This window comes from Oncorhynchus nerka, linkage group LG22 (assembly GCF_034236695.1).
Source record: "Oncorhynchus nerka isolate Pitt River linkage group LG22, Oner_Uvic_2.0, whole genome shotgun sequence".
In the NCBI taxonomy this organism is placed as follows: Eukaryota; Metazoa; Chordata; class Actinopteri; order Salmoniformes; family Salmonidae; genus Oncorhynchus; species Oncorhynchus nerka.
In genome coordinates this window covers 85,390,612-85,416,343 of record NC_088417.1, presented here as the reverse complement: position 1 = coordinate 85,416,343, position 25,732 = coordinate 85,390,612, and the positions used below count along the sequence as shown (strand labels likewise).

The 25,732-nt window shown below is 40.5% G+C and overlaps 1 protein-coding gene across 2 annotated transcripts in view; it reads left to right on the top strand.

Moving 5' to 3' along the window:
- Positions 1 to 25,732, top strand: part of LOC115105899 (tetratricopeptide repeat protein 28-like) — a 238,519-nt gene that overhangs the window by 113,104 nt on the left and 99,683 nt on the right. The window lies entirely within an intron of this gene.

The following is a 25,732-nucleotide window of genomic DNA, read 5'->3' as shown; positions in this document are numbered from 1 at the left end:
ATTCAGGAGGCCTAACAGTAAGATACAGTTCCTAATGTGATGAGTAGTCTAGGTCTAGGAATAGATTCAGGAGGCCTAACAGTAAGATACGGTTCCTAATGTGATGAGTAGTCTAGGTCTAGGAATAGATTCAGGAGGCCTAACAGTAAGATACAGTTCCTAATGTGATGAGTAGTCTAGGTCTAGGAATAGATTCAGGAGGCCTAACAGTAAGATACAGTTCCTAATGTGATGAGTAGTCTAGGAATAGATTCAGGAGGCCTAACAGTAAGATACAGTTCCTAATGTGATGAGTTGTCTAGGTCTAGGAATAGATTCAGGAGGCCTAACAGTAAGATACGGTTCCTAATGTGATGAGTAGTCTAGGAATAGATTCAGGAGGCCTAACAGTAAGATACAGTTCCTAATGTGATGAGTTGTCTAGGTCTAGGAATAGATTCGGTAGGACTAACAGTAAGATACGGTTCCTAATGTGATGAGTAGTCTAGGTCTAGGAATAGATTCGGTAGGCCTAACAGTAAGATACAGTTCCTAATGTGATGAGTAGTCTAGGTCTAGGAATAGATTTGGGAGGCCTAACAGTAAGATACAGTTCCTAATGTGATGAGTAGTCTAGGTCTAGGAATAGATTTGGGAGGCCTAACAGTAAGATACGGTTCCTAATGTGATGAGTAGTCTAGGAATAGATTCGGTAGGCCTAACAGTAAGATACAGTTCCTAATGTGATGAGTAATCTAGGAATAGATTCGGGAGGCCTAACAGTAAGATACAGTTCCTAATGTGATGAGTAGTCTAGGAATAGATTTGGTAGGCCTAACAGTAAGATACAGTTCCTAATGTGATGAGTAATCTAGGAATAGATTCGGGAGGCCTAACAGTAAGATACAGTTCCTAATGTGATGAGTAGTCTAGGTATAGATTTGGTAGGCCTAACAGTAAGATACAGTTCCTAATGTGATGAGTAGTCTAGGTCTAGGAATAGATTAGTGAGGCCTAACAGTAAGATACAGTTCCTAATGTGATGAGTAGTCTAGGTATAGATTTGGGAGGTCTAACAGTAAGATACAGTTCCTAATGTGATGAGTAGTCTAGGTCTAGGAATAGATTAGTGAGGCCTAACAGTAAGATACAGTTCCTAATGTGATGAGTAGTCTAGGTATAGATTTGGGAGGTCTAACAGTAAGATACAGTTCCTAATGTGATGAGTAGTCTAGGTCTAGGAATAGATTCAGGAGGCCTAACAGTAAGATACAGTTCCTAATGTGATGAGTAGTCTAGGTCTAGGAACAGATTTGGGAGGCCTAACAGTAAGATACAGTTCCTAATGTGATGAGTAGTCTAGGAATAGATTCGGGAGGCCTAACAGTAAGATACAGTTCCTAGTGTGATGAGTTGTCTAGGTCTAGGAATAGATTCGGGAGGCCTAACAGTAAGATACAGTTCCTAATGTGATGAGTAGTCTAGGTCTAGGAATAGATTCGTGAGACCTAACAGTAAGATACAGTTCCTAATGTGATGAGTTGTCTAGGTCTAGGAATAGATTCGGGAGGCCTAACAGTAAGATACAGTTCCTAGTGTGATGAGTTGTCTAGGTCTAGGAATAGATTCGGGAGGCCTAACAGTAAGATACAGTTCCTAATGTGATGAGTAGTCTAGGAATAGATTTTGTAGGCCTAACAGTAAGATACGGTTCCTAATGTGATGAGTAGTCTAGGAATAGATTTGGGAGGCCTAACAGTAAGATACAGTTCCTAATGTGATGAGTAGTCTAGGAATAGATTTGGTAGGCCTAACAGTAAGATACAGTTCCTAATGTGATGAGTAGTCTAGGTCTAGGAATAGATTAGGGAGGCCTAACAGTAAGACACGGTTCCTAATGTGATGAGTAGTCTAGGAATAGATTAGGGAGGCCTAACAGTAAGATACAGTTCCTAATGTGATGAGTAGTCTAGGACTAGATTAGGGAGGCCTAACAGTAAGACACGGTTCCTAATGTGATGAGTAGTCTAGGAATAGATTAGGGAGGCCTAACAGTAAGATACAGTTCCTAATGTGATGAGTAGTCTAGGAATAGATTTGGGAGGCCCAACAGTAAGATACAGTTCCTAATGTGATGAGTAGTCTAGGAATAGATTTGGGAGGCCTAACAGTAAGATACAGTTCCTAATATGATGAGTAGTCTAGGTCTAGGAATAGATTTGGGAGGCCTAACAGTAAGACACGGTTCCTAATGTGATGAGTAGTCTAGGAATAGATTAGGGAGGCCTAACAGTAAGATACAGTTCCTAATGTGATGAGTAGTCTAGGACTAGATTTGGGAGGCCTAACAGTAAGATACAGTTCCTAATGTGATGAGTAGTCTAGGTCTAGGAATAGATTCAGGAGGCCTAACAGTAAGATACAGTTCCTAATGTGATGAGTAGTCTAGGTCTAGGAATAGATTCAGGAGGCCTAACAGTAAGATACAGTTCCTAGTGTGATGAGTAGTCTAGGAATAGATTAGGGAGGCCTAACAGTAAGATACAGTTCCTAATATGATGAGTAGTCTAGGAATAGATTTGGAGGCCTAACAGTAAGATACAGTTCCTAATGTGATGAGTAGTCTAGGTCTAGGAATAGATTTGGTAGGCCTAACAGTAAGATACAGTTCTAATATGATGAGTAGTCTAGGAATAGATTTGGTAGGCCTAACAGTAAGATACAGTTCCTAATGTGATGAGTAGTCTAGGTCTAGGAATAGATTTGGGAGGCCTAACAGTAAGATACCGTTCCTAATGTGATGAGTAGTCTAGGTATAGATTTGGTAGGCCTAACAGTAAGATACAGTTCCTAATGTGATGAGTAGTCTAGGTCTAGGAATAGATTTGGGAGGCCTAACAGTAAGATACAGTTCCTAATGTGATGAGTAGTCTAGGTCTAGGAATAGATTCAGGAGGCCTAACAGTAAGATACAGTTCCTAATGTGATGAGTAGTCTAGGTCTAGGTATAGATTCAGGAGGCCTAACAGTAAGATACAGTTCCTAATGTGATGAGTAGTCTAGGTCTAGGAATAGATTCAGGAGGCCTAACAGTAAGATACAGTTCCTAATGTGATGAGTAGTCTAGGTCTAGGAATAGATTCAGGAGGCCTAACAGTAAGATACAGTTCCTAATGTGATGAGTAGTCTAGGTCTAGGAATAGATTCAGGAGGCCTAACAGTAAGATACAGTTCCTAATGTGATGAGTAGTCTAGGTCTAGGAATAGATTTGGGAGGCCTAACAGTAAGATACAGTTCCTAATGTGATGAGTAGTCTAGGAATAGATTTGGGAGGCCTAACAGTAAGATACAGTTCCTAATGTGATGAGTAGTCTAGGTCTAGGAAAAGATTTGGGAGGCCTAACAGTAAGATACAGTTCCTAATGTGATGAGTAGTCTAGGTATAGATTTGGTAGGCCTAACAGTAAGATACAGTTCCTAATGTGATGAGTAGTCAAGGAATAGATTTGGGAGGCCCAACAGTAAGATACAGTTCCTAATGTGATGAGTAGTCTAGGTCTAGGAATAGATTAGTGAGGCCTAACAGTAAGATACAGTTCCTAATGTGATGAGTAGTCTAGGTATAGATTTGGGAGGTCTAACAGTAAGATACAGTTCCTAATGTGATGAGTAGTCTAGGTCTAGGAATAGATTCAGGAGGCCTAACAGTAAGATACAGTTCCTAATGTGATGAGTAGTCTAGGTCTAGGAACAGATTTGGGAGGCCTAACAGTAAGATACAGTTCCTAATGTGATGAGTAGTCTAGGAATAGATTCGGGAGGCCTAACAGTAAGATACAGTTCCTAATGTGATGAGTAGTCTAGGTATAGATTTGGGAGGTCTAACAGTAAGATACAGTTCCTAATGTGATGAGTAGTCTAGGTCTAGGAATAGATTCAGGAGGCCTAACAGTAAGATACAGTTCCTAGTGTGATGAGTTGTCTAGGTCTAGGAATAGATTCGGGAGGCCTAACAGTAAGATACAGTTCCTAATGTGATGAGTAGTCTAGGTCTAGGAATAGATTCGTGAGACCTAACAGTAAGATACAGTTCCTAATGTGATGAGTTGTCTAGGTCTAGGAATAGATTCGGGAGGCCTAACAGTAAGATACAGTTCCTAGTGTGATGAGTTGTCTAGGTCTAGGAATAGATTCGGGAGGCCTAACAGTAAGATACAGTTCCTAATGTGATGAGTAGTCTAGGAATAGATTTTGTAGGCCTAACAGTAAGATACGGTTCCTAATGTGATGAGTAGTCTAGGAATAGATTTGGGAGGCCTAACAGTAAGACACGGTTCCTAATGTGATGAGTAGTCTAGGAATAGATTAGGGAGGCCTAACAGTAAGATACAGTTCCTAATGTGATGAGTAGTCTAGGAATAGATTTGGGAGGCCCAACAGTAAGATACAGTTCCTAATGTGATGAGTAGTCTAGGAATAGATTTGGGAGGCCTAACAGTAAGATACAGTTCCTAATATGATGAGTAGTCTAGGTCTAGGAATAGATTTGGGAGGCCTAACAGTAAGACACGGTTCCTAATGTGATGAGTAGTCTAGGAATAGATTAGGGAGGCCTAACAGTAAGATACAGTTCCTAATGTGATGAGTAGTCTAGGACTAGATTAGGGAGGCCTAACAGTAAGATACAGTTCCTAATGTGATGAGTAGTCTAGGTCTAGGAATAGATTCAGGAGGCCTAACAGTAAGATACAGTTCCTAATGTGATGAGTAGTCTAGGTCTAGGAATAGATTCAGGAGGCCTAACAGTAAGATACAGTTCCTAGTGTGATGAGTAGTCTAGGAATAGATTAGGGAGGCCTAACAGTAAGATACAGTTCCTAATATGATGAGTAGTCTAGGAATAGATTTGGTAGGCCTAACAGTAAGATACAGTTCCTAATGTGATGAGTAGTCTAGGTCTAGGAATAGATTTGGTAGGCCTAACAGTAAGATACAGTTCCTAATATGATGAGTAGTCTAGGAATAGATTTGGTAGGCCTAACAGTAAGATACAGTTCCTAATGTGATGAGTAGTCTAGGTCTAGGAATAGATTTGGGAGGCCTAACAGTAAGATACAGTTCCTAATGTGATGAGTAGTCTAGGTCTAGGAATAGATTCAGGAGGCCTAACAGTAAGATACAGTTCCTAATGTGATGAGTAGTCTAGGTCTAGGTATAGATTCAGGAGGCCTAACAGTAAGATACAGTTCCTAATGTGATGAGTAGTCTAGGTCTAGGAATAGATTCAGGAGGCCTAACAGTAAGATACAGTTCCTAATGTGATGAGTAGTCTAGGTCTAGGAATAGATTCAGGAGGCCTAACAGTAAGATACAGTTCCTAATGTGATGAGTAGTCTAGGTCTAGGAATAGATTCAGGAGGCCTAACAGTAAGATACAGTTCCTAATGTGATGAGTAGTCTAGGTCTAGGAATAGATTTGGGAGGCCTAACAGTAAGATACAGTTCCTAATGTGATGAGTAGTCTAGGAATAGATTTGGGAGGCCTAACAGTAAGATACAGTTCCTAATGTGATGAGTAGTCTAGGTCTAGGAAAAGATTTGGGAGGCCTAACAGTAAGATACAGTTCCTAATGTGATGAGTAGTCTAGGTATAGATTTGGTAGGCCTAACAGTAAGATACAGTTCCTAATGTGATGAGTAGTCTAGGAATAGATTTGGGAGGCCCAACAGTAAGATACAGTTCCTAATGTGATGAGTAGTCTAGGTCTAGGAATAGATTAGTGAGGCCTAACAGTAAGATACAGTTCCTAATGTGATGAGTAGTCTAGGTATAGATTTGGGAGGTCTAACAGTAAGATACAGTTCCTAATGTGATGAGTAGTCTAGGTCTAGGAATAGATTCAGGAGGCCTAACAGTAAGATACAGTTCCTAATGTGATGAGTAGTCTAGGTCTAGGAACAGATTTGGGAGGCCTAACAGTAAGATACAGTTCCTAATGTGATGAGTAGTCTAGGAATAGATTCGGGAGGCCTAACAGTAAGATACAGTTCCTAATGTGATGAGTAGTCTAGGTATAGATTTGGGAGGTCTAACAGTAAGATACAGTTCCTAATGTGATGAGTAGTCTAGGTCTAGGAATAGATTCAGGAGGCCTAACAGTAAGATACAGTTCCTAGTGTGATGAGTTGTCTAGGTCTAGGAATAGATTCGGGAGGCCTAACAGTAAGATACAGTTCCTAATGTGATGAGTAGTCTAGGTCTAGGAATAGATTCGTGAGACCTAACAGTAAGATACAGTTCCTAATGTGATGAGTTGTCTAGGTCTAGGAATAGATTCGGGAGGCCTAACAGTAAGATACAGTTCCTAGTGTGATGAGTTGTCTAGGTCTAGGAATAGATTCGGGAGGCCTAACAGTAAGATACAGTTCCTAATGTGATGAGTAGTCTAGGAATAGATTTTGTAGGCCTAACAGTAAGATACGGTTCCTAATGTGATGAGTAGTCTAGGAATAGATTTGGGAGGCCTAACAGTAAGATACAGTTCCTAATGTGATGAGTAGTCTAGGTCTAGGAATAGATTAGGGAGGCCTAACAGTAAGATACAGTTCCTAATGTGATGAGTAGTCTAGGAATAGATTTGGTAGGCCTAACAGTAAGATACAGTTCCTAGTGTGATGAGTAGTCTAGGTCTAGGAATAGATTAGGGAGGCCTAACAGTAAGACACGGTTCCTAATGTGATGAGTAGTCTAGGAATAGATTTGGGAGGCCCAACAGTAAGATACAGTTCCTAATGTGATGAGTAGTCTAGGTCTAGGAATAGATTAGTGAGGCCTAACAGTAAGATACAGTTCCTAATGTGATGAGTAGTCTAGGTATAGATTTGGGAGGTCTAACAGTAAGATACAGTTCCTAATGTGATGAGTAGTCTAGGTCTAGGAATAGATTAGTGAGGCCTAACAGTAAGATACAGTTCCTAATGTGATGAGTAGTCTAGGTATAGATTTGGGAGGTCTAACAGTAAGATACAGTTCCTAGTGTGATGAGTTGTCTAGGTCTAGGAATAGATTCAGGAGGCCTAACAGTAAGATACAGTTCTTAATGTGATGAGTAGTCTAGGTCTAGGAACAGATTTGGGAGGCCTAACAGTAAGATACAGTTCCTAATGTGATGAGTAGTCTAGGAATAGATTCGGGAGGCCTAACAGTAAGATACAGTTCCTAGTGTGATGAGTTGTCTAGGTCTAGGAATAGATTCGGGAGGCCTAACAGTAAGATACAGTTCCTAATGTGATGAGTAGTCTAGGTCTAGGAATAGATTCGTGAGACCTAACAGTAAGATACAGTTCCTAATGTGATGAGTTGTCTAGGTCTAGGAATAGATTCGGGAGGCCTAACAGTAAGATACAGTTCCTAGTGTGATGAGTAGTCTAGGAATAGATTTGGGAGGCCCAACAGTAAGATACAGTTCCTAATGTGATGAGTAGTCTAGGAATAGATTTGGGAGGCCTAACAGTAAGATACAGTTCCTAATATGATGAGTAGTCTAGGTCTAGGAATAGATTTGGGAGGCCTAACAGTAAGACACGGTTCCTAATGTGATGAGTAGTCTAGGAATAGATTAGGAGGCCTAACAGTAAGATACAGTTCCTAATGTGATGAGTAGTCTAGGACTAGATTAGGGAGGCCTAACAGTAAGATACAGTTCCTAATGTGATGAGTAGTCTAGGAATAGATTTTGTAGGCCTAACAGTAAGATACGGTTCCTAATGTGATGAGTAGTCTAGGAATAGATTTGGGAGGCCTAACAGTAAGATACAGTTCCTAATGTGATGAGTAGTCTAGGTCTAGGTATAGATTTGGGAGGCCTAACAGTAAGATACAGTTCCTAATGTGATGAGTAGTCTAGGAATATATTTGGTAGGCCTAACAGTAAGATACAGTTCCTAATGTGATGAGTAGTCTAGGTCTAGGAATAGATTAGGGAGGCCTAACAGTAAGACACGGTTCCTAATGTGATGAGTAGTCTAGGAATAGATTAGGGAGGCCTAACAGTAAGATACAGTTCCTAATGTGATGAGTTGTCTAGGTCTAGGAATAGATTCGGGAGGCCTAACAGTAAGATACAGTTCCTAGTGTGATGAGTAGTCTAGGAATAGATTTGGGAGGCCCAACAGTAAGATACAGTTCCTAATGTGATGAGTAGTCTAGGAATAGATTTGGGAGGCCTAACAGTAAGATACAGTTCCTAATATGATGAGTAGTCTAGGTCTAGGAATAGATTTGGGAGGCCTAACAGTAAGACACGGTTCCTAATGTGATGAGTAGTCTAGGAATAGATTAGGGAGGCCTAACAGTAAGATACAGTTCCTAATGTGATGAGTAGTCTAGGACTAGATTAGGGAGGCCTAACAGTAAGATACAGTTCCTAATGTGATGAGTAGTCTAGGAATAGATTTTGTAGGCCTAACAGTAAGATACGGTTCCTAATGTGATGAGTAGTCTAGGAATAGATTTGGGAGGCCTAACAGTAAGATACAGTTCCTAATGTGATGAGTAGTCTAGGTCTAGGTATAGATTTGGGAGGCCTAACAGTAAGATACAGTTCCTAATGTGATGAGTAGTCTAGGAATATATTTGGTAGGCCTAACAGTAAGATACAGTTCCTAATGTGATGAGTAGTCTAGGTCTAGGAATAGATTAGGGAGGCCTAACAGTAAGACACGGTTCCTAATGTGATGAGTAGTCTAGGAATAGATTAGGGAGGCCTAACAGTAAGATACAGTTCCTAATGTGATGAGTAGTCTAGGACTAGATTAGGGAGGCCTAACAGTAAGACACGGTTCCTAATGTGATGAGTAGTCTAGGAATAGATTAGGGAGGCCTAACAGTAAGATACAGTTCCTAATGTGATGAGTAGTCTAGGAATAGATTTGGGAGGCCCAACAGTAAGATACAGTTCCTAATGTGATGAGTAGTCTAGGAATAGATTTGGGAGGCCTAACAGTAAGATACAGTTCCTAATATGATGAGTAGTCTAGGTCTAGGAATAGATTTGGGAGGCCTAACAGTAAGACACGGTTCCTAATGTGATGAGTAGTCTAGGAATAGATTATCGAGGCCTAACAGTAAGATACAGTTCCTAATGTGATGAGTAGTCTAGGACTAGATTAGGGAGGCCTAACAGTAAGATACAGTTCCTAATGTGATGAGTAGTCTAGGTCTAGGAATAGATTCAGGAGGCCTAACAGTAAGATACAGTTCCTAATGTGATGAGTAGTCTAGGTCTAGGAATAGATTCAGGAGGCCTAACAGTAAGATACAGTTCCTAGTGTGATGAGTAGTCTAGGAATAGATTAGGGAGGCCTAACAGTAAGATACAGTTCCTAATATGATGAGTAGTCTAGGAATAGATTTGGTAGGCCTAACAGTAAGATACAGTTCCTAATGTGATGAGTAGTCTAGGTCTAGGAATAGATTTGGTAGGCCTAACAGTAAGATACAGTTCCTAATATGATGAGTAGTCTAGGAATAGATTTGGTAGGCCTAACAGTAAGATACAGTTCCTAATGTGATGAGTAGTCTAGGAATAGATTTGGTAGGCCTAACAGTAAGATACAGTTCCTAATGTGATGAGTAGTCTAGGTCTAGGAATAGATTTGGGAGGCCTAACAGTAAGATACAGTTCCTAATGTGATGAGTAGTCTAGGTATAGATTTGGTAGGCCTAACAGTAAGATACAGTTCCTAATGTGATGAGTAGTCTAGGTCTAGGAATAGATTTGGGAGGCCTAACAGTAAGATACAGTTCCTAATGTGATGAGTAGTCTAGGTCTAGGAATAGATTCAGGAGGCCTAACAGTAAGATACAGTTCCTAATGTGATGAGTAGTCTAGGTCTAGGTATAGATTCAGGAGGCCTAACAGTAAGATACAGTTCCTAATGTGATGAGTAGTCTAGGTCTAGGAATAGATTCAGGAGGCCTAACAGTAAGATACAGTTCCTAATGTGATGAGTAGTCTAGGTCTAGGAATAGATTAGTGAGGCCTAACAGTAAGATACAGTTCCTAATGTGATGAGTAGTCTAGGTATAGATTTGGGAGGTCTAACAGTAAGATACAGTTCCTAATGTGATGAGTAGTCTAGGTCTAGGAATAGATTCAGGAGGCCTAACAGTAAGATACAGTTCCTAATGTGATGAGTAGTCTAGGAATAGATTCGGGAGGCCTAACAGTAAGATACAGTTCCTAGTGTGATGAGTTGTCTAGGTCTAGGAATAGATTCGGGAGGCCTAACAGTAAGATACAGTTCCTAATGTGATGAGTAGTCTAGGTCTAGGAATAGATTCGTGAGACCTAACAGTAAGATACAGTTCCTAATGTGATGAGTTGTCTAGGTCTAGGAATAGATTCGGGAGGCCTAACAGTAAGATACAGTTCCTAGTGTGATGAGTAGTCTAGGAATAGATTTGGGAGGCCCAACAGTAAGATACAGTTCCTAATGTGATGAGTAGTCTAGGAATAGATTTGGGAGGCCTAACAGTAAGATACAGTTCCTAATATGATGAGTAGTCTAGGTCTAGGAATAGATTTGGGAGGCCTAACAGTAAGACACGGTTCCTAATGTGATGAGTAGTCTAGGAATAGATTAGGGAGGCCTAACAGTAAGATACAGTTCCTAATGTGATGAGTAGTCTAGGACTAGATTAGGGAGGCCTAACAGTAAGATACAGTTCCTAATGTGATGAGTAGTCTAGGAATAGATTTTGTAGGCCTAACAGTAAGATACGGTTCCTAATGTGATGAGTAGTCTAGGAATAGATTTGGGAGGCCTAACAATAAGATACAGTTCCTAATGTGATGAGTAGTCTAGGTCTAGGTATAGATTTGGGAGGCCTAACAGTAAGATACAGTTCCTAATGTGATGAGTAGTCTAGGAATATATTTGGTAGGCCTAACAGTAAGATACAGTTCCTAATGTGATGAGTAGTCTAGGTCTAGGAATAGATTAGGGAGGCCTAACAGTAAGACACGGTTCCTAATGTGATGAGTAGTCTAGGAATAGATTAGGGAGGCCTAACAGTAAGATACAATTCCTAATGTGATGAGTAGTCTAGGACTAGATTAGGGAGGCCTAACAGTAAGACACGGTTCCTAATGTGATGAGTAGTCTAGGAATAGATTAGGGAGGCCTAACAGTAAGATACAGTTCCTAATGTGATGAGTAGTCTAGGAATAGATTTGGGAGGCCCAACAGTAAGATACAGTTCCTAATGTGATGAGTAGTCTAGGAATAGATTTGGGAGGCCTAACAGTAAGATACAGTTCCTAATATGATGAGTAGTCTAGGTCTAGGAATAGATTTGGGAGGCCTAACAGTAAGACACGGTTCCTAATGTGATGAGTAGTCTAGGAATAGATTAGGGAGGCCTAACAGTAAGATACAGTTCCTAATGTGATGAGTAGTCTAGGACTAGATTAGGGAGGCCTAACAGTAAGATACAGTTCCTAATGTGATGAGTAGTCTAGGTCTAGGAATAGATTCAGGAGGCCTAACAGTAAGATACAGTTCCTAATGTGATGAGTAGTCTAGGTCTAGGAATAGATTCAGGAGGCCTAACAGTAAGATACAGTTCCTAATGTGATGAGTAGTCTAGGAATAGATTCGGGAGGCCTAACAGTAAGATACAGTTCCTAGTGTGATGAGTTGTCTAGGTCTAGGAATAGATTTGGGAGGCCTAACAGTAAGATACAGTTCCTAATGTGATGAGTAGTCTAGGTCTAGGAATAGATTCGTGAGACCTAACAGTAAGATACAGTTCCTAATGTGATGAGTTGTCTAGGTCTAGGAATAGATTGGGAGGCCTAACAGTAAGATACAGTTCCTAGTGTGATGAGTAGTCTAGGAATAGATTTGGGAGGCCCAACAGTAAGATACAGTTCCTAATGTGATGAGTAGTCTAGGAATAGATTTGGGAGGCCTAACAGTAAGATACAGTTCCTAATATGATGAGTAGTCTAGGTCTAGGAATAGATTTGGGAGGCCTAACAGTAAGACACGGTTCCTAATGTGATGAGTAGTCTAGGAATAGATTAGGGAGGCCTAACAGTAAGATACAGTTCCTAATGTGATGAGTAGTCTAGGAATAGATTTTGTAGGCCTAACAGTAAGATACGGTTCCTAATGTGATGAGTAGTCTAGGAATAGATTTGGGAGGCCTAACAGTAAGATACAGTTCCTAATGTGATGAGTAGTCTAGGTCTAGGTATAGATTTGGGAGGCCTAACAGTAAGATACAGTTCCTAATGTGATGAGTAGTCTAGGAATATATTTGGTAGGCCTAACAGTAAGATACAGTTCCTAATGTGATGAGTAGTCTAGGTCTAGGAATAGATTAGGGAGGCCTAACAGTAAGATACAGTTCCTAGTGTGATGAGTAGTCTAGGAATAGATTAGGGAGGCCTAACAGTAAGATACAGTTCCTAATATGATGAGTAGTCTAGGAATAGATTTGGTAGGCCTAACAGTAAGATACAGTTCCTAATGTGATGAGTAGTCTAGGTCTAGGAATAGATTTGGTAGGCCTAACAGTAAGATACAGTTCCTAATATGATGAGTAGTCTAGGAATAGATTTGGTAGGCCTAACAGTAAGATACAGTTCCTAATGTGATGAGTAGTCTAGGAATAGATTTGGTAGGCCTAACAGTAAGATACAGTTCCTAATGTGATGAGTAGTCTAGGTCTAGGAATAGATTTGGGAGGCCTAACAGTAAGATACAGTTCCTAATGTGATGAGTAGTCTAGGTATAGATTTGGTAGGCCTAACAGTAAGATACAGTTCCTAATGTGATGAGTAGTCTAGGTCTAGGAATAGATTTGGGAGGCCTAACAGTAAGATACAGTTCCTAATGTGATGAGTAGTCTAGGTCTAGGAATAGATTCAGGAGGCCTAACAGTAAGATACAGTTCCTAATGTGATGAGTAGTCTAGGTCTAGGTATAGATTCAGGAGGCCTAACAGTAAGATACAGTTCCTAATGTGATGAGTAGTCTAGGTCTAGGAATAGATTCAGGAGGCCTAACAGTAAGATACAGTTCCTAATGTGATGAGTAGTCTAGGTCTAGGAATAGATTAGTGAGGCCTAACAGTAAGATACAGTTCCTAATGTGATGAGTAGTCTAGGTATAGATTTGGGAGGTCTAACAGTAAGATACAGTTCCTAATGTGATGAGTAGTCTAGGTCTAGGAATAGATTCAGGAGGCCTAACAGTAAGATACAGTTCCTAATGTGATGAGTAGTCTAGGAATAGATTCGGGAGGCCTAACAGTAAGATACAGTTCCTAGTGTGATGAGTTGTCTAGGTCTAGGAATAGATTCGGGAGGCCTAACAGTAAGATACAGTTCCTAATGTGATGAGTAGTCTAGGTCTAGGAATAGATTCGTGAGACCTAACAGTAAGATACAGTTCCTAATGTGATGAGTTGTCTAGGTCTAGGAATAGATTCGGGAGGCCTAACAGTAAGATACAGTTCCTAGTGTGATGAGTAGTCTAGGAATAGATTTGGGAGGCCCAACAGTAAGATACAGTTCCTAATGTGATGAGTAGTCTAGGAATAGATTTGGGAGGCCTAACAGTAAGATACAGTTCCTAATATGATGAGTAGTCTAGGTCTAGGAATAGATTTGGGAGGCCTAACAGTAAGACACGGTTCCTAATGTGATGAGTAGTCTAGGAATAGATTAGGAGGCCTAACAGTAAGATACAGTTCCTAATGTGATGAGTAGTCTAGGACTAGATTAGGGAGGCCTAACAGTAAGATACAGTTCCTAATGTGATGAGTAGTCTAGGAATAGATTTTGTAGGCCTAACAGTAAGATACGGTTCCTAATGTGATGAGTAGTCTAGGAATAGATTTGGGAGGCCTAACAGTAAGATACAGTTCCTAATGTGATGAGTAGTCTAGGTCTAGGTATAGATTTGGGAGGCCTAACAGTAAGATACAGTTCCTAATGTGATGAGTAGTCTAGGAATATATTTGGTAGGCCTAACAGTAAGATACAGTTCCTAATGTGATGAGTAGTCTAGGTCTAGGAATAGATTAGGGAGGCCTAACAGTAAGACACGGTTCCTAATGTGATGAGTAGTCTAGGAATAGATTAGGAGGCCTAACAGTAAGATACAATTCCTAATGTGATGAGTAGTCTAGGACTAGATTAGGGAGGCCTAACAGTAAGACACGGTTCCTAATGTGATGAGTAGTCTAGGAATAGATTAGGGAGGCCTAACAGTAAGATACAGTTCCTAATGTGATGAGTAGTCTAGGAATAGATTTGGGAGGCCCAACAGTAAGATACAGTTCCTAATGTGATGAGTAGTCTAGGAATAGATTTGGGAGGCCTAACAGTAAGATACAGTTCCTAATATGATGAGTAGTCTAGGTCTAGGAATAGATTTGGGAGGCCTAACAGTAAGACACGGTTCCTAATGTGATGAGTAGTCTAGGAATAGATTAGGGAGGCCTAACAGTAAGATACAGTTCCTAATGTGATGAGTAGTCTAGGACTAGATTAGGGAGGCCTAACAGTAAGATACAGTTCCTAATGTGATGAGTAGTCTAGGTCTAGGAATAGATTCAGGAGGCCTAACAGTAAGATACAGTTCCTAATGTGATGAGTAGTCTAGGTCTAGGAATAGATTCAGGAGGCCTAACAGTAAGATACAGTTCCTAATGTGATGAGTAGTCTAGGAATAGATTCGGGAGGCCTAACAGTAAGATACAGTTCCTAGTGTGATGAGTTGTCTAGGTCTAGGAATAGATTCGGGAGGCCTAACAGTAAGATACAGTTCCTAATGTGATGAGTAGTCTAGGTCTAGGAATAGATTCGTGAGACCTAACAGTAAGATACAGTTCCTAATGTGATGAGTTGTCTAGGTCTAGGAATAGATTCGGGAGGCCTAACAGTAAGATACAGTTCCTAGTGTGATGAGTAGTCTAGGAATAGATTTGGGAGGCCCAACAGTAAGATACAGTTCCTAATGTGATGAGTAGTCTAGGAATAGATTTGGGAGGCCTAACAGTAAGATACAGTTCCTAATATGATGAGTAGTCTAGGTCTAGGAATAGATTTGGGAGGCCTAACAGTAAGACACGGTTCCTAATGTGATGAGTAGTCTAGGAATAGATTAGGGAGGCCTAACAGTAAGATACAGTTCCTAATGTGATGAGTAGTCTAGGAATAGATTTTGTAGGCCTAACAGTAAGATACGGTTCCTAATGTGATGAGTAGTCTAGGAATAGATTTGGGAGGCCTAACAGTAAGATACAGTTCCTAATGTGATGAGTAGTCTAGGTCTAGGTATAGATTTGGGAGGCCTAACAGTAAGATACAGTTCCTAATGTGATGAGTAGTCTAGGAATATATTTGGTAGGCCTAACAGTAAGATACAGTTCCTAATGTGATGAGTAGTCTAGGTCTAGGAATAGATTAGGGAGGCCTAACAGTAAGACACGGTTCCTAATGTGATGAGTAGTCTAGGAATAGATTAGGAGGCCTAACAGTAAGATACAATTCCTAATGTGATGAGTAGTCTAGGACTAGATTAGGGAGGCCTAACAGTAAGACACGGTTCCTAATGTGATGAGTAGTCTAGGAATAGATTAGGAGGCCTAACAGTAAGATACAGTTCCTAATGTGATGAGTAGTCTAGGAATAGATTTGGGAGGCCCAACAGTAAGATACAGTTCCTAATGTGATGAGTAGTCTAGGAATAGATTTGGGAGGCCTAACAGTAAGATACAGTTCCTAATATGATGAGTAGTCTAGGTCTAGGAATAGATTTGGGAGGCCTAACAGTAAGACACGGTTCCTAATGTGATGAGTAGTCTAGGAATAGATTAGGGAGGCCTAACAGTAAGATACAGTTCCTAATGTGATGAGTAGTCTAGGACTAGATTAGGGAGGCCTAACAGTAAGATACAGTTCCTAATGTGATGAGTAGTCTAGGTCTAGGAATAGATTCAGGAGGCCTAACAGTAAGATACAGTTCCTAATGTGATGAGTAGTCTAGGTCTAGGAATAGATTCAGGAGGCCTAACAGTAAGATACAGTTCCTAGTGTGATGAGTAGTCTAGGAATAGATTAGGGAGGCCTAACAGTAAGATACAGTTCCTAATATGATGAGTAGTCTAGGAATAGATTTGGTAGGCCTAACAGTAAGATACAGTTCCTAATGTGATGAGTAGTCTAGGTCTAGGAATAGATTTGGTAGGCCTAACAGTAAGATACAGTTCCTAATATGATGAGTAGTCTAGGAATAGATTTGGTAGGCCTAACAGTAAGATACAGTTCCTAATGTGATGAGTAGTCTAGGTCTAGGAATAGATTTGGGAGGCCTAACAGTAAGATACAGTTCCTAATGTGATGAGTAGTCTAGGTATAGATTTGGTAGGCCTAACAGTAAGATACAGTTCCTAATGTGATGAGTAGTCTAGGTCTAGGAATAGATTTGGGAGGCCTAACAGTAAGATACAGTTCCTAATGTGATGAGTAGTCTAGGTCTAGGAATAGATTCAGGAGGCCTAACAGTAAGATACAGTTCCTAATGTGATGAGTAGTCTAGGTCTAGGTATAGATTCAGGAGGCCTAACAGTAAGATACAGTTCCTAATGTGATGAGTAGTCTAGGTCTAGGAATAGATTCAGGAGGCCTAACAGTAAGATACAGTTCCTAATGTGATGAGTAGTCTAGGTCTAGGAATAGATTCAGGAGGCCTAACAGTAAGATACAGTTCCTAATGTGATGAGTAGTCTAGGTCTAGGAATAGATTCAGGAGGCCTAACAGTAAGATACAGTTCCTAATGTGATGAGTAGTCTAGGTCTAGGAATAGATTTGGGAGGCCTAACAGTAAGATACAGTTCCTAATGTGATGAGTAGTCTAGGAATAGATTTGGGAGGCCTAACAGTAAGATACAGTTCCTAATGTGATGAGTAGTCTAGGTCTAGGAAAAGATTTGGGAGGCCTAACAGTAAGATACAGTTCCTAATGTGATGAGTAGTCTAGGTATAGATTTGGTAGGCCTAACAGTAAGATACAGTTCCTAATGTGATGAGTAGTCTAGGAATAGATTTGGGAGGCCCAACAGTAAGATACAGTTCCTAATGTGATGAGTAGTCTAGGTCTAGGAATAGATTAGTGAGGCCTAACAGTAAGATACAGTTCCTAATGTGATGAGTAGTCTAGGTATAGATTTGGGAGGTCTAACAGTAAGATACAGTTCCTAATGTGATGAGTAGTCTAGGTCTAGGAATAGATTCAGGAGGCCTAACAGTAAGATACAGTTCCTAATGTGATGAGTAGTCTAGGTCTAGGAACAGATTTGGGAGGCCTAACAGTAAGATACAGTTCCTAATGTGATGAGTAGTCTAGGAATAGATTCGGGAGGCCTAACAGTAAGATACAGTTCCTAATGTGATGAGTAGTCTAGGTATAGATTTGGGAGGTCTAACAGTAAGATACAGTTCCTAATGTGATGAGTAGTCTAGGTCTAGGAATAGATTCAGGAGGCCTAACAGTAAGATACAGTTCCTAGTGTGATGAGTTGTCTAGGTCTAGGAATAGATTCGGGAGGCCTAACAGTAAGATACAGTTCCTAATGTGATGAGTAGTCTAGGTCTAGGAATAGATTCGTGAGACCTAACAGTAAGATACAGTTCCTAATGTGATGAGTTGTCTAGGTCTAGGAATAGATTCGGGAGGCCTAACAGTAAGATACAGTTCCTAGTGTGATGAGTTGTCTAGGTCTAGGAATAGATTCGGGAGGCCTAACAGTAAGATACAGTTCCTAATGTGATGAGTAGTCTAGGAATAGATTTTGTAGGCCTAACAGTAAGATACGGTTCCTAATGTGATGAGTAGTCTAGGAATAGATTTGGGAGGCCTAACAGTAAGATACAGTTCCTAATGTGATGAGTAGTCTAGGTCTAGGAATAGATTAGGGAGGCCTAACAGTAAGATACAGTTCCTAATGTGATGAGTAGTCTAGGAATAGATTTGGTAGGCCTAACAGTAAGATACAGTTCCTAGTGTGATGAGTAGTCTAGGTCTAGGAATAGATTAGGGAGGCCTAACAGTAAGACACGGTTCCTAATGTGATGAGTAGTCTAGGAATAGATTAGGGAGGCCTAACAGTAAGATACAGTTCCTAATGTGATGAGTAGTCTAGGACTAGATTAGGGAGGCCTAACAGTAAGATACAGTTCCTAATGTGATGAGTAGTCTAGGTCTAGGAATAGATTCAGGAGGCCTAACAGTAAGATACAGTTCCTAATGTGATGAGTAGTCTAGGTCTAGGAACAGATTTGGGAGGCCTAACAGTAAGATACAGTTCCTAATGTGATGAGTAGTCTAGGAATAGATTCGGGAGGCCTAACAGTAAGATACAGTTCCTAGTGTGATGAGTTGTCTAGGTCTAGGAATAGATTCGGGAGGCCTAACAGTAAGATACAGTTCCTAATGTGATGAGTAGTCTAGGTCTAGGAATAGATTCGTGAGACCTAACAGTAAGATACAGTTCCTAATGTGATGAGTTGTCTAGGTCTAGGAATAGATTCGGGAGGCCTAACAGTAAGATACAGTTCCTAGTGTGATGAGTTGTCTAGGTCTAGGAATAGATTCGGGAGGCCTAACAGTAAGATACAGTTCCTAATGTGATGAGTAGTCTAGGAATAGATTTTGTAGGCCTAACAGTAAGATACGGTTCCTAATGTGATGAGTAGTCTAGGAATAGATTTGGGAGGCCTAACAGTAAGATACAGTTCCTAATGTGATGAGTAGTCTAGGAATAGATTTGGGAGGCCCAACAGTAAGATACAGTTCCTAATGTGATGAGTAGTCTAGGAATAGATTTGGGAGGCCTAACAGTAAGATACAGTTCCTAATATGATGAGTAGTCTAGGTCTAGGAATAGATTTGGGAGGCCTAACAGTAAGACACGGTTCCTAATGTGATGAGTAGTCTAGGAATAGATTAGGGAGGCCTAACAGTAAGATACAGTTCCTAATGTGATGAGTAGTCTAGGACTAGATTAGGGAGGCCTAACAGTAAGATACAGTTCCTAATGTGATGAGTAGTCTAGGTCTAGGAATAGATTCAGGAGGCCTAACAGTAAGATACAGTTCCTAATGTGATGAGTAGTCTAGGTCTAGGAATAGATTCAGGAGGCCTAACAGTAAGATACAGTTCCTAGTGTGATGAGTAGTCTAGGAATAGATTAGGGAGGCCTAACAGTAAGATACAGTTCCTAATATGATGAGTAGTCTAGGAATAGATTTGGTAGGCCTAACAGTAAGATACAGTTCCTAATGTGATGAGTAGTCTAGGTCTAGGAATAGATTTGGTAGGCCTAACAGTAAGATACAGTTCCTAATATGATGAGTAGTCTAGGAATAGATTTGGTAGGCCTAACAGTAAGATACAGTTCCTAATGTGATGAGTAGTCTAGGTCTAGGAATAGATTTGGGAGGCCTAACAGTAAGATACAGTTCCTAATGTGATGAGTAGTCTAGGTATAGATTTGGTAGGCCTAACAGTAAGATACAGTTCCTAATGTGATGAGTAGTCTAGGTCTAGGAATAGATTCAGGAGGCCTAACAGTAAGATACAGTTCCTAATGTGATGAGTAGTCTAGGTCTAGGTATAGATTCAGGAGGCCTAACAGTAAGATACAGTTCCTAATGTGATGAGTAGTCTAGGTCTAGGAATAGATTCAGGAGGCCTAACAGTAAGATACAGTTCCTAATGTGATGAGTAGTCTAGGTCTAGGAATAGATTCAGGAGGCCTAACAGTAAGATACAGTTCCTAATGTGATGAGTAGTCTAGGTCTAGGAATAGATTCAGGAGGCCTAACAGTAAGATACAGTTCCTAATGTGATGAGTAGTCTAGGTCTAGGAATAGATTTGGGAGGCCTAACAGTAAGATACAGTTCCTAATGTGATGAGTAGTCTAGGAATAGATTTGGGAGGCCTAACAGTAAGATACAGTTCCTAATGTGATGAGTAGTCTAGGTCTAGGAAAAGATTTGGGAGGCCTAACAGTAAGATACAGTTCCTAATGTGATGAGTAGTCTAGGTATAGATTTGGTAGGCCTAACAGTAAGATATAGTTCCTAATGTGATGAGTAGTCTAGGAATAGATTTGGGAGGCCCAACAGTAAGATACAGTTCCTAATGTGATGAGTAGTCTAGGTCTAGGAATAGATTAGTGAGGCCTAACAGTAAGATACAGTTCCTAATGTGATGAGTAGTCTAGGTATAGATTTGGGAGGTCTAACAGTAAGATACAGTTCCTAATGTGATGAGTAGTCTAGGTCTAGGAATAGATTCAGGAGGCCTAACAGTAAGATACAGTTCCTAATGTGATGAGTAGTCTAGGTCTAGGAACAGATTTGGGAGGCCTAACAGTAAGATACAGTTCCTAATGTGATGAGTAGTCTAGGAATAGATTCGGGAGGCCTAACAGTAAGATACAGTTCCTAATGTGATGAGTAGTCTAGGTATAGATTTGGGAGGTCTAACAGTAAGATACAGTTCCTAATGTGATGAGTAGTCTAGGTCTAGGAATAGATTCAGGAGGCCTAACAGTAAGATACAGTTCCTAGTGTGATGAGTTGTCTAGGTCTAGGAATAGATTCGGGAGGCCTAACATTAAGATACAGTTCCTAATGTGATGAGTAGTCTAGGTCTAGGAATAGATTCGTGAGACCTAACAGTAAGATACAGTTCCTAATGTGATGAGTTGTCTAGGTCTAGGAATAGATTCGGGAGGCCTAACAGTAAGATACAGTTCCTAGTGTGATGAGTTGTCTAGGTCTAGGAATAGATTCGGGAGGCCTAACAGTAAGATACAGTTCCTAATGTGATGAGTAGTCTAGGAATAGATTTTGTAGGCCTAACAGTAAGATACGGTTCCTAATGTGATGAGTAGTCTAGGAATAGATTTGGGAGGCCTAACAGTAAGATACAGTTCCTAATGTGATGAGTAGTCTAGGTCTAGGAATAGATTAGGGAGGCCTAACAGTAAGATACAGTTCCTAATGTGATGAGTAGTCTAGGAATAGATTTGGTAGGCCTAACAGTAAGATACAGTTCCTAGTGTGATGAGTAGTCTAGGTCTAGGAATAGATTAGGGAGGCCTAACAGTAAGACACGGTTCCTAATGTGATGAGTAGTCTAGGAATAGATTAGGGAGGCCTAACAGTAAGATACAGTTCCTAATGTGATGAGTAGTCTAGGACTAGATTAGGGAGGCCTAACAGTAAGACACGGTTCCTAATGTGATGAGTAGTCTAGGAATAGATTAGGGAGGCCTAACAGTAAGATACAGTTCCTAATGTGATGAGTAGTCTAGGAATAGATTTGGGAGGCCCAACAGTAAGATACAGTTCCTAATGTGATGAGTAGTCTAGGAATAGATTTGGGAGGCCTAACAGTAAGATACAGTTCCTAATATGATGAGTAGTCTAGGTCTAGGAATAGATTAGGGAGGCCTAACAGTAAGATACAGTTCCTAATGTGATGAGTAGTCTAGGAATAGATTTGGGAGGCCTAACAGTAAGATACAGTTCCTAATATGATGAGTAGTCTAGGAATAGATTTGGTAGGCCTAACAGTAAGATACAGTTCCTAATGTGATGAGTAGTCTAGGTCTAGGAATAGATTTGGGAGGCCTAACAGTAAGATACAGTTCCTAATGTGATGAGTAGTCTAGGTATAGATTTGGTAGGCCTAACAGTAAGATACAGTTCCTAATGTGATGAGTAGTCTAGGTCTAGGAATAGATTTGGGAGGCCTAACAGTAAGATACAGTTCCTAATGTGATGAGTAGTCTAGGTCTAGGAATAGATTCAGGAGGCCTAACAGTAAGATACAGTTCCTAATGTGATGAGTAGTCTAGGTCTAGGTATAGATTCAGGAGGCCTAACAGTAAGATACAGTTCCTAATGTGATGAGTAGTCTAGGTCTAGGAATAGATTCAGGAGGCCTAACAGTAAGATACAGTTCCTAATGTGATGAGTAGTCTAGGTCTAGGAATAGATTCAGGAGGCCTAACAGTAAGATACAGTTCCTAATGTGATGAGTAGTCTAGGAATAGATTCAGGAGGCCTAACAGTAAGATACAGTTCCTAATGTGATGAGTAGTCTAGGAATAGATTAGGGAGGCCTAACAGTAAGATACAGTTCCTAATGTGATGAGTAGTCTAGGTCTAGGTATAGATTCGGTAGGCCTAACAGTAAGATACAGTTCCTAATGTGATGAGTAGTCTAGGACTAGATTAGGGAGGCCTAACAGTAAGATACAGTTCCTAATATGATGAGTAGTCTAGGTCTAGGAATAGATTTGGGAGGCCTAACAGTAAGATACAGTTCCTAATGTGATGAGTAGTCTAGGTATAGATTCGGTAGGCCTAACAGTAAGATACAGTTCCTAATGTGATGAGTAGTCTAGGAATAGATTTGGGAGGCCTAACAGTAAGATACAGTTCCTAATATGATGAGTAGTCTAGGTCTAGGAATAGATTTGGGAGGCCTAACAGTAAGATACAGTTCCTAATATGATGAGTAGTCTAGGAATAGATTTGGTAGGCCTAACAGTAAGATACAGTTCCTAATGTGATGAGTAGTCTAGGTCTAGGAATAGATTTGGGAGGCCTAACAGTAAGATACAGTTCCTAATGTGATGAGTAGTCTAGGTATAGATTTGGTAGGCCTAACAGTAAGATACAGTTCCTAATGTGATGAGTAGTCTAGGTCTAGGAATAGATTTGGGAGGCCTAACAGTAAGATACAGTTCCTAATGTGATGAGTAGTCTAGGTCTAGGAATAGATTCAGGAGGCCTAACAGTAAGATACAGTTCCTAATGTGATGAGTAGTCTAGGTCTAGGTATAGATTCAGGAGGCCTAACAGTAAGATATAGTTCCTAATGTGATGAGTAGTCTAGGTCTAGGAATAGATTCAGGAGGCCTAACAGTAAGATACAGTTCCTAATGTGATGAGTAGTCTAGGTCTAGGAATAGATTCAGGAGGCCTAACAGTAAGATACAGTTCCTAATGTGATGAGTAGTCTAGGAATAGATTCAGGAGGCCTAACAGTAAGATACAGTTCCTAATGTGATGAGTAGTCTAGGAATAGATTAGGGAGGCCTAACAGTAAGATACAGTTCCTAATGTGATGAGTAGTCTAGGTCTAGGTATAGATTCGGTAGGCCTAACAGTAAGATACAGTTCCTAATGTGATGAGTAGTCTAGGACTAGATTAGGGAGGCCTAACAGTAAGATACAGTTCCTAATATGATGAGTAGTCTAGGTCTAGGAATAGATTTGGGAGGCCTAACAGTAAGATACAGTTCCTAATGTGATGAGTAGTCTAGGTATAGATTCGGTAGGCCTAACAGTAAGATACAGTTCCTAATGTGATGAGTAGTCTAGGAATAGATTCAGGAGGCCTAACAGTAAAATACAGTTCCTAATGTGATGAGTTGTCTAGGTCTAGGACTAGATTAGGGAGGCCTAACAGTAAGATACAGTTCCTAATGTGATGAGTAGTCTAGGTCTAGGACTAGATTAGGGAGGCCTAACAGTAAGATACAGTTCCTAATGTGATGAGTAGTCTAGGTCTAGGAATAGATTCGGGAGGCCTAACAGTAGTAAATGTAGTCTCCTTTAATTTAGCACATGACTGTTTGTTTCTAAAAAATACCAGTCTGGACAGGGGTAAACGCGCCAGGGGTAAACGTTGCCCTTTTAAAAATGCAGTTCATGAAATTCTACATTAGAAAAAAAACAAAAATGACTGAAATGAACTGAGATCAATAAAAATGGTACAATCTAGGCCTACAGAAAGAGGGGAGACAGATTGTACAATAAGAAGTCCATCTATCCTGGTGGAGGAGATTATAGTCCTTCAAAACTTGACTCACCCAATAGTAAACTCACCCAATAGTAGACTCACCCAATAGTAGACTCACCCAATAATAAAGTAAGAGAAGGATGGGATTCTGGGAATATGTGCATTTAACGGCATGGCAGATGCTCTTTGCTGGTCACTCAATATTGAGAAATGATTTTGGTAGCCTAACTACAAACAGATTACAATCTTTTCAACAGTTTGATTTCCAAGCGTTGCTGATTGCCGCTGGAACGCATACAGTTTGACACAGTTGGTGACAAGGCTTCATGCGTCAATCAGACCGACAGTGTGTTTGCATCAATACAGCGTAATCAATTCTGCAGTCAAACTTTTGTCATTATGTAACCCAAAATGTATACTAGATAGGTGTGCAAACAAAGTTCAACATTCACCTTTTTCTCCTGTATCTGTCATGTCTACACATACAATTTGATGCGTATGTTCCAACGTCTGCATCACAGAACACACTGCAACTGTCTCTGCAACGCAATGCTGCAAGGCAAACACAGCGTTCCATTGGAAATAAATGTATTTCTGGTGTTCCAAAACAAAATGATGCTGTCAGTCTGATCGAGGTGAAAGCCTAGGCTGTGTACTGTGCTTATGATTTAAAACCATCCACAGCTATTTGAAAAAAGATTCATGACATTTCTATCTGCAACGTAACGTTTGTGTACTGAACATGTCCCAGTTCCCTGCCCTGAACACCCACACGGCCAGGCTCATGTCACTCAGTGAAGAAGTTGACATCATCACCCGCAGCTTCATCTGTTTTTTGGGAGCTACCGCATCCAAAATACCACACAAGGCACGTTGTTTTACAAATTGTTGTTGTGCTTCTCTCAGGTTTATTCGTTTGTCGTTAGCTAGACAGCTCATTAATAAAATGCCCAATGTGTTTTTGGCGTGCACTGTCCCAGACTGCTCACTCTTGAGCTGAGTTGAGGTCATTAGCTATTTAACTTGTTGTTGTCCTCAGCACCTAGCTAGCTCATTGAAAACATTCTAAAACGTTAAATAGTCCAATGATCATAAACGTACATTACTTGTAAGTGTGTTACAGGGGTCTACTTAGCCAACTGAACTCTGTGATTAGGGTTGTGGGGCATAATTAGGGCAGCGTTGTGTGTAAGCTATTTCATGTGTGAGTCAGGTACGTCTTATAGACGATCTCTCCCTTTTTAACACACTTGTACAGCACACAACACTGGCTCTTTCTCAGTTCCATCACATTTTCTCTCCAGTTGTCCAGAGAGGATGACAGCCTGTCTCCTCCCCCTGGAGGATGATGACCTGTTATGTCCCATCTGCTGTGAGAACTTTACAGTCAACCTCCACTGCAGCCACAGCTTCTGCAGAATCTGCCTGGAGGACACCTGCGAGATAGGCTCCAACACCCTAAACACACTCCGAGGGCCTACACACTTAGCCTCTACTGCCATGAGTTTGCATGTGTGGAGTGTGTGCCTGAGCATGCAGGCCACCGTTTCTTTGGAGAAGGCTGCTACCCAATGGAGGGAGGAGCACAGGACTCCACTGAAGGCCCTACAGGATAAAATGTCTGTCTTCGACAAGACCAAATCCACCGGGGAGAAAATGGTGTATCGCATCGGAGTGCAGGCCCAGCAAACCGAGACAAGGATAGAAGAGGATTTTGAGTGTTTGCAAATTCTGTAATTATATTTAGCTAATTTTGAACCTTTTAATTTCTTTCACAAGTCTGCTGCAGATCAGAATCTACTCTGTTAAAAGAGAATGGCTGCAGTGCCATTGATTAGTCCAA